A 19,109-nucleotide genomic window follows, 5' to 3' on the forward strand; every position below is an offset into this window, starting at 1 on the left:
TTGCATCAACAGTACCCAAACCAACACCACACTCGTGGCCAATTTGTCCTTGAGTCATGGATGTATGGTGAGAAAGAGTACAGATTTTTGAACGTTTTCTTGGAGATGCATCCATTTTATAGCGACACAAAATGGATAAAACACAAGGAATGTCAACTTGTCTACACTATTAAAAACGCACAACACTATTAGTAAACATCATAGAGACAGATGAAACACACAGCACACATCCAAAATAGTGAACTAAAACCAAAATTATTGTGAACTGAATAACCAAACCAAAACCAAAAACTTGACGAAAATTCCTCTTGTTCAGATTAATTTGTTCGCTACCGTAGATTGCCTCCTTCTCTGAATACATTCCTCGTGAGAGTTTGATTCCACAAGGTATCTGTTGAAATAATAATAGCGGGAATAAAGTAGTAGTAGCAATAATAATAACAATAACAATAATAATAATAGCCACAACAACACAAAATAATATTTTCTTGCGTTTTTGTTCTATATATTGATGTCCCTTTGTGTAAATTATCTTTTTATGACCTTGCAATTGGAAATATGGCTTCTAACCACAATTTATAATACCGAGGTAGTTAACTCGTAACAAATGTATAGAAATTTCCATGTCCCTAAGGAAGCCTGCTTTTGCATATGACACTGATATTCTAAAGGATTTGCAACTCTTCATATTTGGAGATAGTATTTTAAAAAAAATACTATCAGAAGCAAAAAATTACCTTCTGTTACTAACTAAAAATGGGTTTATAAGCGACATATCTTTGTTTATCGCACTTGTTTGACAAAATAAAAGAAAATTATTTAGTTTTAACTAGATTTTTATGTTGCGCTACAAAACCAAGAGAACTCTTTTCACTCAAACTTGATTGGTCGCCTACGACTACTTTTTATTACAATGAATTTTGTGTGAATTTCAACATTAATTATATAAAACAAAGTTAAACTATAAATAATAATATACAATTAATAGCAGTAATAATAACAATGGCATATTGGCACGGCAATTAATTCGATTTCTATACACCCACAGAGTCTTATCTTTACTAATATATAATTACTTAAATATTCTCAATTTTTAGTATAAAAATTTGGCCATGCCCAGAAGCTATGCAAAGCTCAGTTCAAATGCCTAAAAAATGTGGCGAGAATCACCCCACAAACACCTGCGCCAAGCCAAAATCCACCCCGGCTAAGTGCGCTAATTGTGGGGGTCCTCACCCTGCTAATTATAGAGGGTGTATACATCACCCCAAAAACAGATGGAATGATACAAGTCAATCTACCTCGTCATCTAGTGCGAGAGTTCCTGAAGCTCAGGCTACTCAGTTCTCCAAGAGTGAATACATGACAACAGGTGCTCGCCCATCATTAACTGAGCCCCTTAATAAAACGAATCTTCAACATCAAGTAAGAACATATGCTGATGTAGCCCGCTCCAATCAGATAGTACAAACCCAGAACCGGAATAATCCACACTCAAATCTATCAGCTGTTATCACCTCTTCTCTTGCAAACATGCTGCAGGATTTCAGCAACTCAAATCCATCCTTAAGTGTCACAAAAAGATTCCTACAGCAAACCCAATCCATATTATCTGCACTCTCTGATGCATAGGAAAAAAATCGTCCCATATTCTCTTAGGATTATCGGTTGGAATGCCAACGGTATAAAAAACAAACTGTTAGAAATCCAGGAATTTAATAATAGATACAATCCAGATATACTGCTAATTAATGAAACTCACCTGAGGCCTGCTGACACCCTGAAAATCAGAGGGTATCAGATTTATAGAAACGACAGGCTTGGGTATAGAGGTGGGGGTACAGCCACCCTTATCAAAAACTATATCAATCATCACTCAATAATCAACCCTACTACCACCAACCTCGAAATCACAGGAATCAATGTTCTCACAAACTCAATTGGAAACCTCAAAATTTTTTCTGCATACAACCCTCCATTAAAGACATTATTGACCTCAGATCTGGATGCCATCCTTGGAGTAAAAGGACCGGTCATCATTGCTGGAGACCTCAATGCAAAGCATCCTGCTTGGAACAGTAAATCTACCAATAAAAATGGTCGCATCCTCTCTAGCTACACAGGATTAAACCATGCTGTTGTGGCTGGACCTACCGAACCAACTCATCTCAGTACATCTGGCACTGCTGATATCCTGGATATAGCCATCCTGCAAGACATTAAACTACAGTACAGCCTTACATCACTAAACGAGCTGTCGTCGGATCACAACCCAATTCTACTGCAATTGGGTGAGCAAGAATGCCTGCCTCCTCCTTCTCATTCAGGCATATCGTGGGAGAGATTGTCTAAAGCACTTCGGGATCAAATAGGACCCGTCCCTCCCATATGCACACCAGAAGATGTGGAATCTGCAGTGACTAGCTTCACCCAACAGATTAAGTCCGCTATAATGATTGCATCCTACCAGAAACCTGTTCCCAAGCCTGATCGTTTGCCTGAGGACATTATGGACCTGATCAGAGAGAAGAGCAGAGCTAGGAAGAGATTTCATAACACTCGCGCACCTCAGGATAAGACAGTGCTTAACAGATTGAATGGAGCAGTAAGAGATGCACTTAAAACACATAGAAACGAAGTCTGGGATAAAAAGTTAGCCTCTATCTCACCTATTGATCACTCTATCTGGGGCCTACTGAAAAATATCAAAAATAAAACCAGATCCCTCCCCCTATAATCTCAAACCAGGGCCTAGTCCACACAGATGCAGATAAGGCAGAAGCCATACTTAAAAATCTTGAGGATCAGTGCAAACCTTCTTATAACAACATTGATTTCAATCATTTGTATAAAATCCACAGACAGGTTAGGCATGCACTAAACCTCCCGGAAACCAGTGCCGATCATATTGCACCCGCATCACCTGTTGAATTATATGATATTATTAAAAAGCTTAAGAACAATAAAGCTCCTGGACCAGACAGCATCTCAAACAGGGTGATCAAGCTGCTGCCTCGAAAAGCTATAGTGCATCTGACCAATATAATAAATGCAATCTTAAGACTTCACTATTTTCCTTCCACCTGGAAAATGGCTGATGTGATTCCTATACATAAGCCAGGCAAAGACCCACACTTACCGCAGAATTATCGTCCAATCAGTCTCATCTCCAATCTGGGTAAGGTCGCAGAGAAGGTCATCCTCTCACGACTCCAAACCTCAGTAAATGACCTAGACATCCTCCCTAAAGAACAGTTTGGATTTCGACAACACCATAGTACTACCCAGCAAATCCACAGAATTGTGGAATATATCACCACCAGCTACAACTGGCGCCAGTGCACAGGTGCGGTATTCCTTGACCTATTTAAAGCATTTGACAAAATCTGGCATTTTGGATACCTGCACAAACTTATCTCAGCCGGTATCTCACTAAAAATGGTTCATCTAATCCGTTCATATCTTCAGAATAGATCAATGCAAGTTAAAATTAACGGTTCTACATCGTCCCAGCGCCATATCTTTGCTGGAGTGCCGCAGGGATCTCTACTGGCTCCATTGCTGTTTTCTGTATACATGTCAGACATCCCACACAATCCGATGACTTCCATTTTAGCACTGTATGCGGACGATACGGCAATACTAACCAGATCTCTCAGACCCCACTTCGTTACTAGAAAGCTTCAAGAAAATCTTCTAAAGCTGGAGGGTTGGTTCTCCAAGTGGAGATTGGAAGTCAATCCCCTGAAAAGCTCAGCGGTTCTCTTCTCAAAAAGGCCAATGTCTCCTGCTGGAGATGTGTTACTATTCAATACTAAAATTCCCTGGCAGAAAGAAACAAATTACCTGGGTGTAATTCTCGACAAAAAGCTATCTTTCAACCAACATATCAAGTCTGCATGTGCAAAAGCATCTAAAGCCATAGCTCAGATCTACCCGCTAATTAATAGAAACAGCAAACTCAGCAACAGAATCAAATTGCAGCTATATCAGATGTCAATTCGTCCTATAATCACCTATTTCTCTCCAGCCTGGAGCCACACCTCTAATACTAACATTATTAAGATACAGCGAGTGCAGAACAAGTGCTTGAGAATGATTTTGAACGCCCCGTGGTATGTTAGAAACAGCCAACTCCACAGAGACACAAATATTCCCTATATTCTCTCTTATCTACAATCCTTAGCTTCCAAATTTTTTCTAAAGACGTCCACACATCCCAACGATTTGGTTCAACAAGCTGCAGCATACGAGCCAACGGACATATTTAAATATAGAAGACCAAAAACTATATTAGCCTCCTATAGCGTTACATAATCTCCATGCCCATTCAGGGCGAGCAAACTGCTCGTAAATTTTACCCTCACTGTAACCAGGACAGATAGCGGGGAATATGAAAAGCATCTTGCTTCACCCCTAAAGACATAAATGTCAATTGTCAATTGTCAATTTTTAGTATTGAAAAAGAGAGATGAGGGGAGTGAAAAATGGCGGCCCGTATGTTAGTGTTTTGTGTCGTGTATTATTGATGATAGAATTAAGTCAGATGAGTCATTGTGTTGTTAATTAGTGGCGATAGTTTTTGAATGATAAATAATATATATACCGAGGTAAGTGTTCTTCATTTTCTGAGGTTTTTTTAAGGTGTAATATTTGCTACCGATGCTGGTAGATCGATTTGATCTACGGGATATATACATAGAGTAAATTTTATGCTGGTAGACACCTAAGAGTGTCTACGGGATTTGCTAGTGGACCCTTAAAAGTCCACAGGATTATCTTTGCCTGCTTGGGCACCTGAGGGATCTCTACTCTTTCTCCATCTGTGTCTCAACACATTTTAATTCTTGAAATGGAAAAACTTCTGAATGAGACCAAATTCGAAGAAGTTTACAGGGAATTCCTCAGACTGTGAAAGCTACTGAGTGATAATTGGCCGGGAAAAGTTAAACTGTATGACACGTTTCCCCCCGAATGTGTCTAAGACGCTGTCGCTGAAGATCATTTAGAGTCGATGCCTTCTACTCCTTCAGACTTTGTAGAAGTGCGTGCTCGCAAAGCTGTCGCTGAAGATCATTTAGAGTCTATGCCTTCAGTCTTTGTAGAAGTGCGTGCTCGCAAAAAGCGAAGAACAATAGAAGAACCGCACAATGACAATACTGTAATGGAACAGGATTCTCAGGGTTCGGTCGACGCTACTTCTCCCAAAGAAAAGGTGCCTCCGGTCATCCTTAGAGAAAAACAAAAGTGGGCAGCTTTACGATCCACAATGTCCAATCTGCATATTGGCTTCATTAAGGCCAAAAATATGGATGAAGGCATAAAGATTCAGCCAGCAACAGTGACAGACTATAGAAGGTTGACCAAGGAACTGGACGACAGAGGCATCCAGTATCATACCTTTGCGCTCAGTTCGGAAAAAAATTTAAAAGTAGTCCTTCGTGGTGTCTGTGAAGACATTGACACAGCGGAAATCGCTGCTGACCTAAATTCTCAGGATCTGCCACCAGTCAAAGTGAGCAGAATGTGCAAAGCAGACAAAACTCCCATGCCATTAGTCCTTGTTGAGATTCACAAAATATATAAGGATATCTACAACTTACAAACAGTCTGTGGTCTCATCGTCACACCGGAACCACTCCGTAAAAGATCATCTTCTGGGCAGTGCCACAGGTGCCAAAAGTTTGGCCATGCCCAGAATCTATGCAGAGCAGAATACAGATGTTTAAAATGTGGAGACACTCACCCAACCAATACCTGCACTAAGCCAAGGACCACCTCGGCCAAATGTGCCAACTGCAGTGGCCCTCATCCGGCGAACTATAAAGGATGTACTCAACACCCAAAGAACAGACGGATGGAGACAATCAGTCAGCCCTCCTCCTACAGTACAAGAACACCAGCGGCCCAGACATCAAAACCGGAGACTCAGCGACCACAGTCGGAGACCTCCAACCAAAAGCAAACAAGAAGTTATGCCGATGTGACCCGTACAATCAGGCCAATTCCAGAACAAAATCAATCAAGAGCACCTAAAAACCTAACAGCTATTATCACGGCCTCACTAGCAAACATGCTACAAAATTTTAGCCTATCAAATCCTACTGAAGCCTCCACTAAAAGATTTCTTCGTGAAACACAGGTCATCCTCACAGCTCTCATAAATGAATAGTAACAAACTCATTCCAGCATCTCTTCAAATAGTTGCTTGGAACGCAAATTGCCTCAAAAATAAAATCCTGGAACTCCGTGCCTTCACATCTAGGTATCAGCCAGATGTTGTTCTAATCAGCGAAACTCATCTAAGACCCTCAGACAATCCCACAATAAGGGGCTATCACCTATACAGAAATGACAGACTACTCTACAGAGGCGGTGGCACTGCCATCTTCATTAAAAACTACATTAAGCACCACTCTGTGAGCATTCCTTCAACCACTAACCTTGAGATCACAGGAGTGGAAGTAGTCACCAGCTCCACTGGCAAACTGAAAATCTACTCAGCTTACAACCCTCCCCAAAAATCTCTACTTCACTCAGATCTAAATGCCATCTTAGGCATCAGAGGGCCCACCATTATTGCCGGGGATCTGAATTCCAAGCATCCTGCGTGGAATTGTTCAACCACAAACAAGAATGGTTGCATCCTTTTCAATTACTTAGGATCAAGCAACGCTGTTGTGGCAGGCCCCACCGAACCAACTCATCTCAGTACGTTCGGCACTGCTGACATCCTGGATATAGCTATCCTGCAGGATATTAAACTTCAGTACAGTATCATATCTATGAATGAACTATCATCCGATCACAATCCAATTCTACTGCAGCTAGGAAATCAGGAATTCCTGTGTCCTCCTTCTCACTCCTACATTGTATGGGAAAGACTGTCAGCAGCACTCAAGGATAATATTGGACCTGTTCCTCACATACGCACAAAAGAAGAAGTAGAAACTGCAGTTACAAATCTCACACAACAAATTAATTCTGCTATAAAGGTAGCTTCCTCCTACAAATCTGCCCGCAAGCCAGATCGCTTGCCTGAAGACATCATGAACTTAATCAGAGATAAAAACAGAGCTCGAAAAAGATTCCGCAACACGTGTGCACCACAAGACAAAACAAATCTAAACAGACTAAATGGGGCAGTAAGAGATGCACTGAAAGCTCATAGAGACTATGTATGGGATGAAAAGTTATCCTCCATTTCACCTAGTGATCACTCCATCTGGGGACTACTGAAAAATACCAAAAACAAAGGCAGATCCCTTCCCCCAATATTAACTGATCAGGGCCTTGCTCCCACAGATCTGGACAAAGCAGAGGTTATAGCGCACAGCTTGGAAGAGCAATGCAAGCCTTCGTATGGAAACCTTGACTTTGGCCACATACATAAGATCCACAGCAAGGTCAGACACTCACTCAAACTTCCTATCACCAGCACTGACCATATTGCATCAACATCACCTGCTGAGATATATGACATTATTAAAAATCTAAAGAACAAAAAAGCTCCTAGACCAGACGGCATTACTAATCGTGTGATTAAACTTCTGCCCCGGAGGGCAGTAGTGTACCTGACAAGTATAATAAATGCAATTTTAAGATTTCACTATTTTCCTTCCACCTGGAAACTGGCTGACGTAATTCCCATACATAAGCCAGGCAAAGACTCACACCTACCCCAAAATTATCGTCCAATCAGTCTCATCTCAAATCTGGGTAAGGTTGCAAAGAAGGTCATCCTCTCACGACTTCAGACCTCAATAAATGACCTAAACATCCTTCCAAAAGAACAGTTTGGTTTTAGGCAACACCATAGTACTACCCAGCAAATCCACAGAATTGTTGAATACATCACAACCAGCTACAACTGGCGCCAGTGCACAGGCGCTGTTTTCCTAGACTTATCCAAAGCATTTGACAAAATCTGGCATTTTGGACTCCTGCACAAGCTTATCTCAGCCGGCCTCTCACCTAAAATGGTTCATTTAATCCACTCATATCTTCAAAATAGATCAATGCAAGTAAAAATCAACGGTTCTACATCCTCCCAGCGCCACATCTTTGCTGGAGTGCCGCAGGGATCTCTACTGGCTCCATTGCTGTTTTCTGTATACATGTCAGACATCCCACACAATCCGATGACTTCCATTTTGGCCCTATATGCGGACGATACGGCAATACTATCCAGATCTCTCAGACCCCTTTTCATTACCAGAAAGCTTCAAGAAAACATTCTAAAGCTGGAGGGTTGGTTCTCTAAGTGGAGATTGGAAGTCAACCCCCAGAAAAGCTCAGCCGTTCTTTTCTCAAAAAGGCCAATGTTTCCTGTAGGAGATTTGTTACTATTCAATACTAAAATTCCCTGGAAGTCAGAAACAAATTACCTGGGTGTAATTCTCGACAAAAAGCTATCTTTCAATCAACACATCAAGTCTGCATGCACAAAGGCATCTAAAGCCATAGCACAGCTCTATCCGCTAATTAATAGAAATTGCAAGCTCAGCAACAGAATCAAATTGCAGCTATACCAGTTGACGACTCGTCCTATAATCACCTATGCCTCTCCGGCCTGGCGCCACACCTCTAATGCTAACATCATCAAAATACAGCCAGTGCAGAACAAATGCCTGAGAATGATTTTGAACGCCCCGTGGTATGTTAGAAACACTCAACTCCACAGAGACACAAATATTCCCTATATTTTCTCTCTTCTACGATCCTTAGCCACCAAGTTTTTCCTAAAGACGTCCACACATCCCAACGATTTGGTTCAACAAGCTACAGCATACGACCCAACGGACATATTCAAATATAGAAGACCAAAAGCTATATTGGCCTCCTTTAGTGATGCATAATCTCCATGTCCAATCAGGGCGAGCATTCTGCTCATAAATTTTACCTTCACTGCAACCACAACAGATAGCGGGGAATATGAAAAGCATCTTGCTTCACCCCTAAAGACATAAATGTCAATTGTCAATTGTCAATTTTTAGTATTCAAAGTACATCGCACGAAAATACCCTTGGAGGGTAATGGATGGCAATGCTGTACCAATGAAGTTTTAACTGAGGTTCGGCTGTTGCTGTTACCCTCCTGCCATGATCAGAGCATCAATAGCTCATTAACACCTTATCCCTACACTGTCCTCTACAGATAACGGGGAAGATGAAAAGCATTCTTGCTTCGCCCCTTTAAGCCAGTCCTTATAAGGACTATAAGGACTTTTTAGTATTCATTTTATTTCGAAGATGTACATACTTAGCTGAGTACGTGCAATTCTCCCCTGCTTACTTTCCTTAAAAATGTGAAGAATTTTAGAAAAAGTCCCATATTCAAATTTCATAAAAATCTTATAAATCGTGCCATTCATGATCTGTTGCCAGGTCTCAGAATGACAGGAGAATGATATAAAGCGTTTCTAGTACCTTTGCAAAGAGCTTTTAAAATTAGCAAAGCAGGAAGAGATAAAATGTCACACACGACAACAAAATGGTTGACACCAAATAGCACTGATTACTTGGGGAATCTGGTTTCAATCAATGGAAACAGAAGAACTCTTCGTTTCCAAGCTGGATATTTAATTTATTCAGATCTGTACAATGCCCACATTTATAAGGCGACAGTGGCATAAAGTTCTCTCAGTGTTCTGTAACTAAGATTCATATGTGAAATTCATTTCTCTTCTTCCAGGTGGGAACAAAATTACCTATAAAAGAGGATACGGTAGTGAAGTGAAGTGAAGGATACGGTAGAATTACAGTCCTGAATCTTTGGAAGTTTCATTTTTTTAATTTAATTATTTTTAATCCTATTGATTTTCTTGTAGTTTAATTCTTTTAAATTCTCTAAATTATTTTTGATTTTTTTGATTTTTTTTACTTTCCGTTTAGAAAAATAAACAAACAAATAACAAACTTCTAACGCCTTTAATTTACCAAAATTAGGTATTGCTTCTTTACTCCTAATTTTTTAAAGAGGTGTGGGCCCCCAGTCCTTTAGCATGTCTTGACTGATAATGAACTCACTCAAAATAACAATGAAACGTTTTCAGTAAATAATAAGGCAGATAACTGCCGCCATCTTGTGGTCCTAAATCCTAACACTCATTATTGTTTTTAATAATGCAAGTTATACAATCGGTTTTTGAGATGCAAGGTTAAAAACTGAGTCTTCGGCAGAGAAAAAAAAAAAAAAACCTAACTTGCCAGTGTGAAAGATCGACAAACTGGAAAACGCTTAAAACGTTTCTCTGATCAGTGATGACCAGAGAAACCTAGAATGCAACCTATAACAACAGTCTTCCTTCAGGTAGTTAATGCTATGGAAGCAAACGCCATTTCCACAGGGATATACAGCTGTCTTCTTTCAATTGGAGTATTTTAAACTGCTAGACTGGTCAGATTTCTCTTTCCCCATCAGACAAAATAAATCTTGAAATAAACATGTTAATGCTGTGTTCGAGATTAATGCATGTGAATGTAACAATGATAACAATCATGATAAAAGAAAAATTATGTTATTTTTATCATTAGTTCTCGCACACGAAAAGTGCAGTACCTATAACATGCTGCTACTTTGTTAGCAAATTAATATTAATCTCGATTGGAAGCCTTTTGCCAAGAAAATGATCTGATGAAACTCAACAATGAATCACGTGAATGCCATCTTCTGTACACCCTAAGTTCCAAACTCTTTATATTTATTTATTTTTATTTATTTATATTTATATTTACTCTTATATTTATTTTATATTTACTTTTTATTTATTGTTATTTTTAACACAAGCTTTATATGCAGTGAATTTAGTAATATTTTAAAACAATAACTGTATGTGACTGTGCTCTCGTAGCTTGCAAGAACATTACAGTCTTCATAATGCAAAGAAAGATAATTTATCACTATGATGTTGTTGCCGACTAAACAAACATTGCTTTTTTCAGCCTATACCCGAGTTGTCGATCTTTGGAGTAGGCAACAAGGGTCCCCTTCGGGAAACTCTAGTTTTTAACCGCACGCGTCATCACAGTCGACCGTAGAATCCTACGCTGTTTCAGACAACAATACGACTGTTAGGATTTAGGATCACAAGATGGCGGCAGCTATCTCGGATCCTCCCATACCTTAAAAATCAACAATAGTCATGAACCTAGCTGCTGGAAATTAGTGATCAGCTACCCACCAAGAGAAGAAGGTATTAAAAGGTTTATTTATTTTGTGTATAATCACATTTGTCTATTTCTGAGAATGTGCTATTTTTGTTATATGAGTAGTGGGATGCCAACAAGAATGAAAGTAGCAACTTTGGTTGGTTCCAACTCCCCTCTCCCCTACGCACTAGTCACTTATGTAAAGGCTCTTTTGGTTTTCTTCAAGGCAGTAGGGTGGGGTGGGGGGAAGCCCACATTTATTCCTCTGCTTCATGCCTTACTTGAATTTAGAAATAATCCACCTACTGACCTTCCCTTCCAATTCCGACACCTCTTTCTGCATACAAAAAATGTTATCGACTTATACAAGACCTATCATAGACTGCATTTGTGCATCGATCATTTTGTAATATAAATTATTCATTTATTAGCTTTTCTCTCTCGACAGTCCACATGACGGGGGGATTAGTATGTAAGATACTACTAAAGTGTAACTCTTTGGCCATTTTTTTTTCTTGTTGTGTTTTCCATAAGGAGCATGCCTACTAACTTCTGTATGACACATTCAACAATGAATGCTGAATGTTTCACATAGAAGTTTCTTTTTTTTATGCTTCTCATGTGACTTTATTTCGCGATGTGGAAGATGTCTAGTTTCTCTATTCTGCTACAAGACACATGATAAGAACGATATGGATTATCAGGTATTTTTTTTAAACTAATTCTTGTACAAAGTTCAGCTAACTTAGAAAAAAAACAACTTTATATATAAATCTCATCGAATTTCCAATTTCTTTTTTCTTTTTGTTCTTTATTTTTGTCCTTTCTTTAATCCTATTAACGGAGTGCAGTCATCAATACTTTTTTAACTGTTATTACAATCAGTAATTCCAGACTGCTTGAGATAATTTTAGCAGAAAACAAGATAAAAACCAACTTTAACTTGGGTGGAGCATTGTCTGGTAGTTACTAAACATGTTACACCTTCACATTCGACCGTCTACTCTATCAAGGGCACACCGTAAATACAGAAGTCTGTACACTTGTTTGGGTGCTTTTTAGGGTGGTTTCATCCACAGCCTTAGCGATAAATGTGATGAGGTCACGACCTCGACATTCTACCAAATACTGCAAATTTCCACAGGCACATTCTGGCGACTCGCACACTGGAATAGGAAAACAGGCTTTATCTCGACATAAGTACTGAGTCTCTGCGCCCCCGTCGGGCCTAGATAACAGCTATGATGTCCGAACAGTACTTTTCGATTCTTCGGCGAATATCTAAACGCGATGTTAATGCTCAAAAGAGCCCTGATGATCCTATGGCACGCCAGTGTTTTTCTATCGTCTAGACGGCGGGCTTCAACAGGTGGACAGCGTCCGCGTGACGCCTGTTTGCCATCAATCTGTGCCCATCGGGCTTCAGCTACACACACACACACACACATACATACAAGGAACTCTTACTGTCTATATAATAATTTAATGTCTGACTTTCAACGTTCGTAACACAAGAGTAGTTAAGCCTAATGTTCACTGGGAAACGTGGAGAGAGAGAGAGAGAGAGAGAGAGAGGTGGGGGGGGGGGTTGATGCAGGACTCATCAGACGAATGGACACCAGTGGTAGTCTTCATCGCCTTTATCATTTATTCATATCTCGTCTGACGTCCTTCGGTTTCATTTTATTTGTAATTGCTGGATTATTTTTAATATACTTTTAAAGTATTTGCGTTATAATTAGTAGCTGGTAACATTTATAACTGTCAAATGTGATGTAGTACGACATTCGCACTCAATGAAATTAAAATAAACTCTCGTATAATGGCGTGTTTTCGGTAGTGCATGGTTTATATATACCATCCAAAGCATCTGTGATTTTCTATTTTGAAAATATCACAATATTCTGTACCTTATTGTTGTTGATGCGGTTTTAGTTTAAAAACTGCTATGATGGGGGGGGGGGGGAATCATTTAAAGAATCAGAATAATTAGTATTATGAATTCACACAAACATGGATATGATTTTCGCGAGAAATAAATCATATAACAAAGTTTTTTCCTCCTGTAAAGCAGACAAACCAACCACAGAGCACAAATGCATTGAGAAATATAGGGGATAGGATTAATTTATTCATTCCCCAAAGAAAGGAGGCGTAACCCTTTTCTAGGTTGTCTACATCGACAAGCAGCCAACTCCACTCCTTAATTGTCACTGACAGTTGAGTTCGTTGCTACCGATGATTTTGAAGGCTTCCGGGGCGAGAATATGACATCTAAGTTCCTCATCTACTGATCCCAACCAAACTAGTATTACTGTCTGAAAAAATGTATGCTCTACGATCGGTATTTTTCAGAGTTATGAGAATTAAACAAAGTTTCTTGAATAATAAATAAACACTTGCCTGCAGTAGAAATCGAATAAATTGAAAACACTGGCAGAAAAAATCGTAGACTAAGCGACTAGATGTATATATAACTGATAAAGTTTCTCTTTTGTTGTTAACCCCATTATTTCTGCTATTAAGAGAGTTTTTGCTGATTCTCAATTCTTTTTATCGTGTGCGTTATCATCCAACTTTTGCCCAGTTTACTTTTGTAAGCCGTTCATTTTTTTTTTTTCTTCTTTCTACCCAGAGTTATTAGTATAGAAAGATGGACTGGATATTCGATGTTCAAGAGCTAAGGGAGCCAAGACAAATAGCACAAGTCCTAATAAACAAAATCGGAATAGACATACTATATTGATTTACCTCTTTCAAACAAGGAGAAAGAACAAATAAACAAGAATTTAAGCAACAGGGGAAATACCAGAAGGGGAAGGTAAATAAATCCATTATTCTGTGCGAACAGAAACAAAAAAACATGCCATGTGTTCTTCGGTTAGAAAAGATCTAACTTTGATTCTCGTGATGACGACAAGAATCTTTATATAAAGATTTTTCAATTGAAGATGAGTTAGCCGGTCATAGTCGGAGAGATGGGCAGAAGACTGTTTCTTATGGGAAATTCGAGATGTTCCATCATAAAAGCAGACAAACCAGCCAGAAAACACATACAATTCACACACAAAAAAAATACTGTTTATGAAATGATAGTGTAGTAAGATAATTGGTTGTAAAGAGTAGACGAATCGTATGGTATTATGTAGACTAGCTTCCCGTTGTAAGGCCATGAACTCCTTGAGATGACATTTACACCCTCTGTCCAAAAAGAAACCGAACTTTTCGAAAATAGAAGAAACTAGTTGCGTGGATAGTCTTTGTGGATAATGCCCTTGGAATAGTAGAAACAAATCAGCATTGTCTTTACTTTTGACTTCTTCAAGCGACTTTTTTTCGAATGTCCCTCTTCTGGTGGTCTCCACTCAACACTCTGGCGGTTTTTTTTTTTCGGGCTCATACTCAAAATACCAGTAACGATCGTTTCAAGGAAGATTGAGTCCTTACGAGCGATTTAATGAGGTCTTTGCAGTGTTCAATTCAATACATATTTTGGTCGTCGGTCAACTTGCGGGAAAGAAATCGTGAATTCAATTTACGAAGGCCCAAATTCTCATTCAAAATGTCGTGCACAGTTGATTTTGGTATCCCCAATTCATCTTCAATCAATCTCAATTTCGGGTTTTCTTTGATGAAATCACGCACTTTTTGGATGTTAACTTCGCTCATTCCAATTTTTCGACGGCCCGGCTTTTCGTCCTCCTCAAGCGTCTCACGACCACTTTGAAATCGCTTAAACCACTCGTAAACTTGAGTACTGGATAAGTATTCATCACCGTATGCTTTTTTGAAGCATTTGATGCGTTTCGGTAAAACTTTTACCAAGTTTAGCACAAAAGTCAATCGCAGCTCTCTGTTTGAAACTCATTTTCCGACCGTTCGTCAAAACACAGTGTCACTCTTGGCACTATAACTCCGCTTCTAATGAAACAAATGTCATAAACAGTTGACAAAACACCAATGAAGGTTGCCGCTTTCGACAACAGAAAGATACAACAGGTGGCGCCACTAGTTTCTTCTATTTTCGAAACGATCGGTTTCTTTTTGGCCAGAGAGCGTAATAATAACATAAAAGATGAAGAAATATTGATAAGTAGGTATAATCAATCAAACGCAATGGATTCGTACATCTAAAGCAGAAAAAGGATATAATCACTTCGTGTAAACGCCAATTCCTTATTAAGAGGTACAAGGATAATACTAAATTATCGCGGAGTTCAAAAGGCATTGCCTCTGATGTAGCTTGACTATCCACAACGGCCCTAACTGTGACAAAGCAAAATGATTTAATTATGTTAATGCCAGGCACATGAGGAGTCAATGCTCTGTGTATTGGTAAATAAAGCTTTAGGTAACTCGATCACCCATGTTCCGGTTCTGCAGAGTAAACAGACGGCTTCAAGTTAATAAAAAGAAGCAAGAACAAAATGGAAACAGATGCACCTGGGACCGACATGTACTCTACACTACAGGATGTAGTTTTTAAAACAAATTGTTCCCATCAAAAGGAATCACAAGTATCGTATCGTTTTGTGAGAATTGGATATCTGGAGATTGCAAAATTCTAGAGTTGAATTGAAAGTTTTACCTACCAGATGAATAGATAAATGTAAACTGAACTAGGTAACATGATCTAGGTTTTTAAAGACACATTGCGACAAAACTTTCAATCTCGGGGAAAGAGAAAGACGCCTACAACATTGTCTCAAACTTCGTCCCTTTATGAGAAAAGCGAGATGCTGTACGAATGCGAAAACCAAGCATAAATGCTGCGAAATCCAACAAAAATGCTGAGCTTGCTCAAACACATCGTGGGAAAAACTAAAATAATAGTAGGAGAGGAAAAAAAGATAGAGATACATAGTGGTAGAGTAGAGAAAAGAGGCCTCAGCTGACCTGTTTTAGCTGTTGACCCCCCCCCCCCAGGGGTGCTTCTAAAATGGTCGTTGATTTTTCACTTTGAAAAATCCTGAAAAGGAAACTGTAGAAAAAAAAAAGATCTATGGGAATGTTACAGAAAAGAAAAAAATCATGTGAAGCAAACAGAGAAATGGGGGGGGGGGAAAGAGCCTGGCCCCTAGTGATGCAGCTCACAAGGAGCTGCATCGCCTCGATGTAGGCCTTCGCAGCTCGGGTTTGTTCAGGTCAATCTCCTCCTGTGTGGACTGTTGGAGCTGTCCGGACTTAGCTAACCTTCTGTAAAAATTTGCCAGAACCCATGAACAGTCTTTCCGGATATCTGTCTCTGTGAACCCGTTCAAGGTGTTACACAGTTGTATTCCCCTCATCCTCCGTCAGGTCTAAATAACCCTTTAGTTTTTTAGTGATTTCCATTTCTTCTTCTGTTGCATTTTCTGTGGTTGTTTCTTGTGTTGATTTGTCTGTTTCTTCTACAGAGGATTCCTCTATTTCGTCCTGTTTTGCTTTTTTGGTCTCTTTCCCTACTGGACTATCTGGTGTAGCGTTGTTGGTCTCTATTTTATCTGCAGTATCAGGTTGTTTGTTGCGTTTCTTCTTTTTTGTGCTTTTTCTATGATGGCGGCATGGTTTCCAGTTATTGCTGAATCCACCAGTTCATCCCTCAAAGTCGAGAGTTCTTTTTCTTCCAGTTCTGTTGCTTCGGGCTTCTCTACTGGGGTGACTGTGGTTGGTGTAATAGCACCTCCCATCCTTTCTGCATATGTTCTGGATGGGGAGGTGTCTACTTTGTGGTCGTTGTTTCCACATTTTAAGCAAGCTGCTTTACATTGGTTTAGTGCATGGCCTGTAGGCAGGAAATTTTTACATTTGATTTTCGGTCAGTCGGCCCCAAGAGGTGGGTGAAGGCGCCACACCTGAAACACTGCTTCCTTACACCAGGGTAATTTACCATTACTCTAGCAAAACCTATGAGGATGAAGTTTGGTACCACAGTTTTCATCTCAAGAGAGATGATTACTTCGCATGACTTCCACTCAGGGTTGTCGACGTCAGAATTTGAACTTCCTGTACGACGCCCCATTTAGAGAACACGCTATGGATGATATCTTCATTTTCTGCGTACTCTAAAGGGAATCTGGGGATGTTTAGCATTTTTAAAATGCTCCCTACCATGAAGGGAGATACCAAAACCTTCAAATAGCTTGTTTCTATATTTTTAGTCACCACATGGTATCTTCCTCCCATCATAAGGGGTAAAACCAAATATATTCTCTGCACCTACGGAGTTCAGAACTTTTGCTAACGTCCTTGCCGGTATGGTAGCATCCACCTCAATGCTGAGGGTCCGGACGCGCGGAAGGACAGATGTCATAGTTGGAAGATTGACTAAGGGGGAGGGGAGATTCCTTAATTATCCCTACCACCACCAAGTGTTTATTCTTGACCCAGTCCGGGGTTTATACTTTATCTGGCTGATTAGTTGATTATCCGGAGCCTCGATGAGAACCGTATTTGATAATAACTGAAAAGAACAGATACTACATTTTGCTCTTATACGTTTTCGCTAATCATTTCCTTTTATATAATAATTGAAATGGTGGTTTAAATTACTATCAACATATAAATTTAATATTCCAAATGAAAAATTGAAATTCATAATTTAACATATCACATATCTACTCGTCCATCCTATTTTTGGACGGGTTGAGCCCCCCTTCCCCCCCTACCAAGGAGGCTTACAGCTAATTAAGGCAACCGAGTCGCCACTCCATGTGCATCCCCCTAAGGGCAGTATTTCTGACTGTAGTCCGTGTGTGTTCACCGGGCCGGTTTGGCTGTTCTGGGGAACGAAAAACCCGAGTTTCCCGATGAAAAAACTCCCAATATGAGACCGACTAACTCACCTTTCGTCGAAAGAGACCAGATAAAGGTTCCTGACATCACTGACGGAAATCGAACCGAGGTCTTTCTGACCTGGATTCGAGTGACTGAGCTAGGGAGACTCTAATTTAACATATGTAGTACTGTAAGTTAAAATGTCTAGAATTTCTATAGAAATATTATTAATACTGTATTATGTTATTATTATAAAAATATTATATTCTTATTATAATAAGAACATATGCCACACTTTGATCTTAGCCAAAACGCTGAAAATGAAAAATGTAGTATCTGTTCATATTAGCTGAATATCTGACACAAGTTCTATCGGGATCCAAGATGTCAATCTGAATTTTGGCAGGCTCGAAGTGCTTTGCGCTTGCGTGACCTTTACACCATTTGCCCTGGTATTGCATTACCTCTAGGCTTACCCTTGTCATATGAAACTTTCGCTTCTAGACCAGCGTCGTATAGCGAAGAGGATTTGAAAATCATATTCTCATATTCTTTCAGTCAAAACATGGAAATATTGTGGAAATTGAGCATCTACGCTGCGATTTATTTCACAGAATAGAAATAGATAGTGGAACACTTCTTTTATTATTGTACCTTAGCATGGAAAATATGATAAAGAGACTAAGTATGGTGATTCCATAGTTTGTATGGAACAAACTGTGCGCTTGGAAGTTCCGCGTGTGTGTGTGTGTGTGTGTGTGTGAACATTCTCATACATGTGAACTCGCAACATGAATCGTTGAGCTGTATGACTTCAATATACGTTATTGTGGGGATGTTTGTTAGAATGATGATGATGATATCGTTTTGTGAACATTTAGGGCCGAGAACTGAGACTCAAAGAATTGGGATACGCCACAACTGGGCGCGACGGTCAACTGGGCGACGATTAATTGGGCTTCCGTCATGTGGGAGACAGAATGTTACAAATATGGTTAAGACTTATGAGGAATGAGTTATAAGTTATGAACTATGAGTTATGAGTTATTTCCACATAATTGAAAAAATATATAAAATAAAAATAATTTTCGACAAATTAAAAAAAAAATTTCTAAGAAATGATCATTCGAAAAACTTACTTTCGAATAATTCGTTTTCGAAGAATTATACAAAAATTTGTAGGATCGTTTAAGAAAGAGATG

The 19,109-nt window shown here is 39.4% G+C and overlaps 1 pseudogene; it reads left to right on the top strand.

Annotated features, from left to right (window-relative positions):
* The first annotated feature begins 18,217 nt into the window (after window positions 1-18,217).
* On the top strand, window positions 18,218-18,388 carry LOC150103526 (U2 spliceosomal RNA; annotated as a pseudogene).
* Window positions 18,389-19,109: the final 721 nt, after the last annotated feature.

The sequence above is a fragment of the Typopeltis vanoorti genome, chromosome 9 (genome assembly GCF_054136105.1).
Source record: "Typopeltis vanoorti isolate ZY-2024b chromosome 9, IOZ_Tvanoo_1.0, whole genome shotgun sequence".
NCBI classification, from domain to species: Eukaryota; Metazoa; Arthropoda; class Arachnida; order Uropygi; family Thelyphonidae; genus Typopeltis; species Typopeltis vanoorti.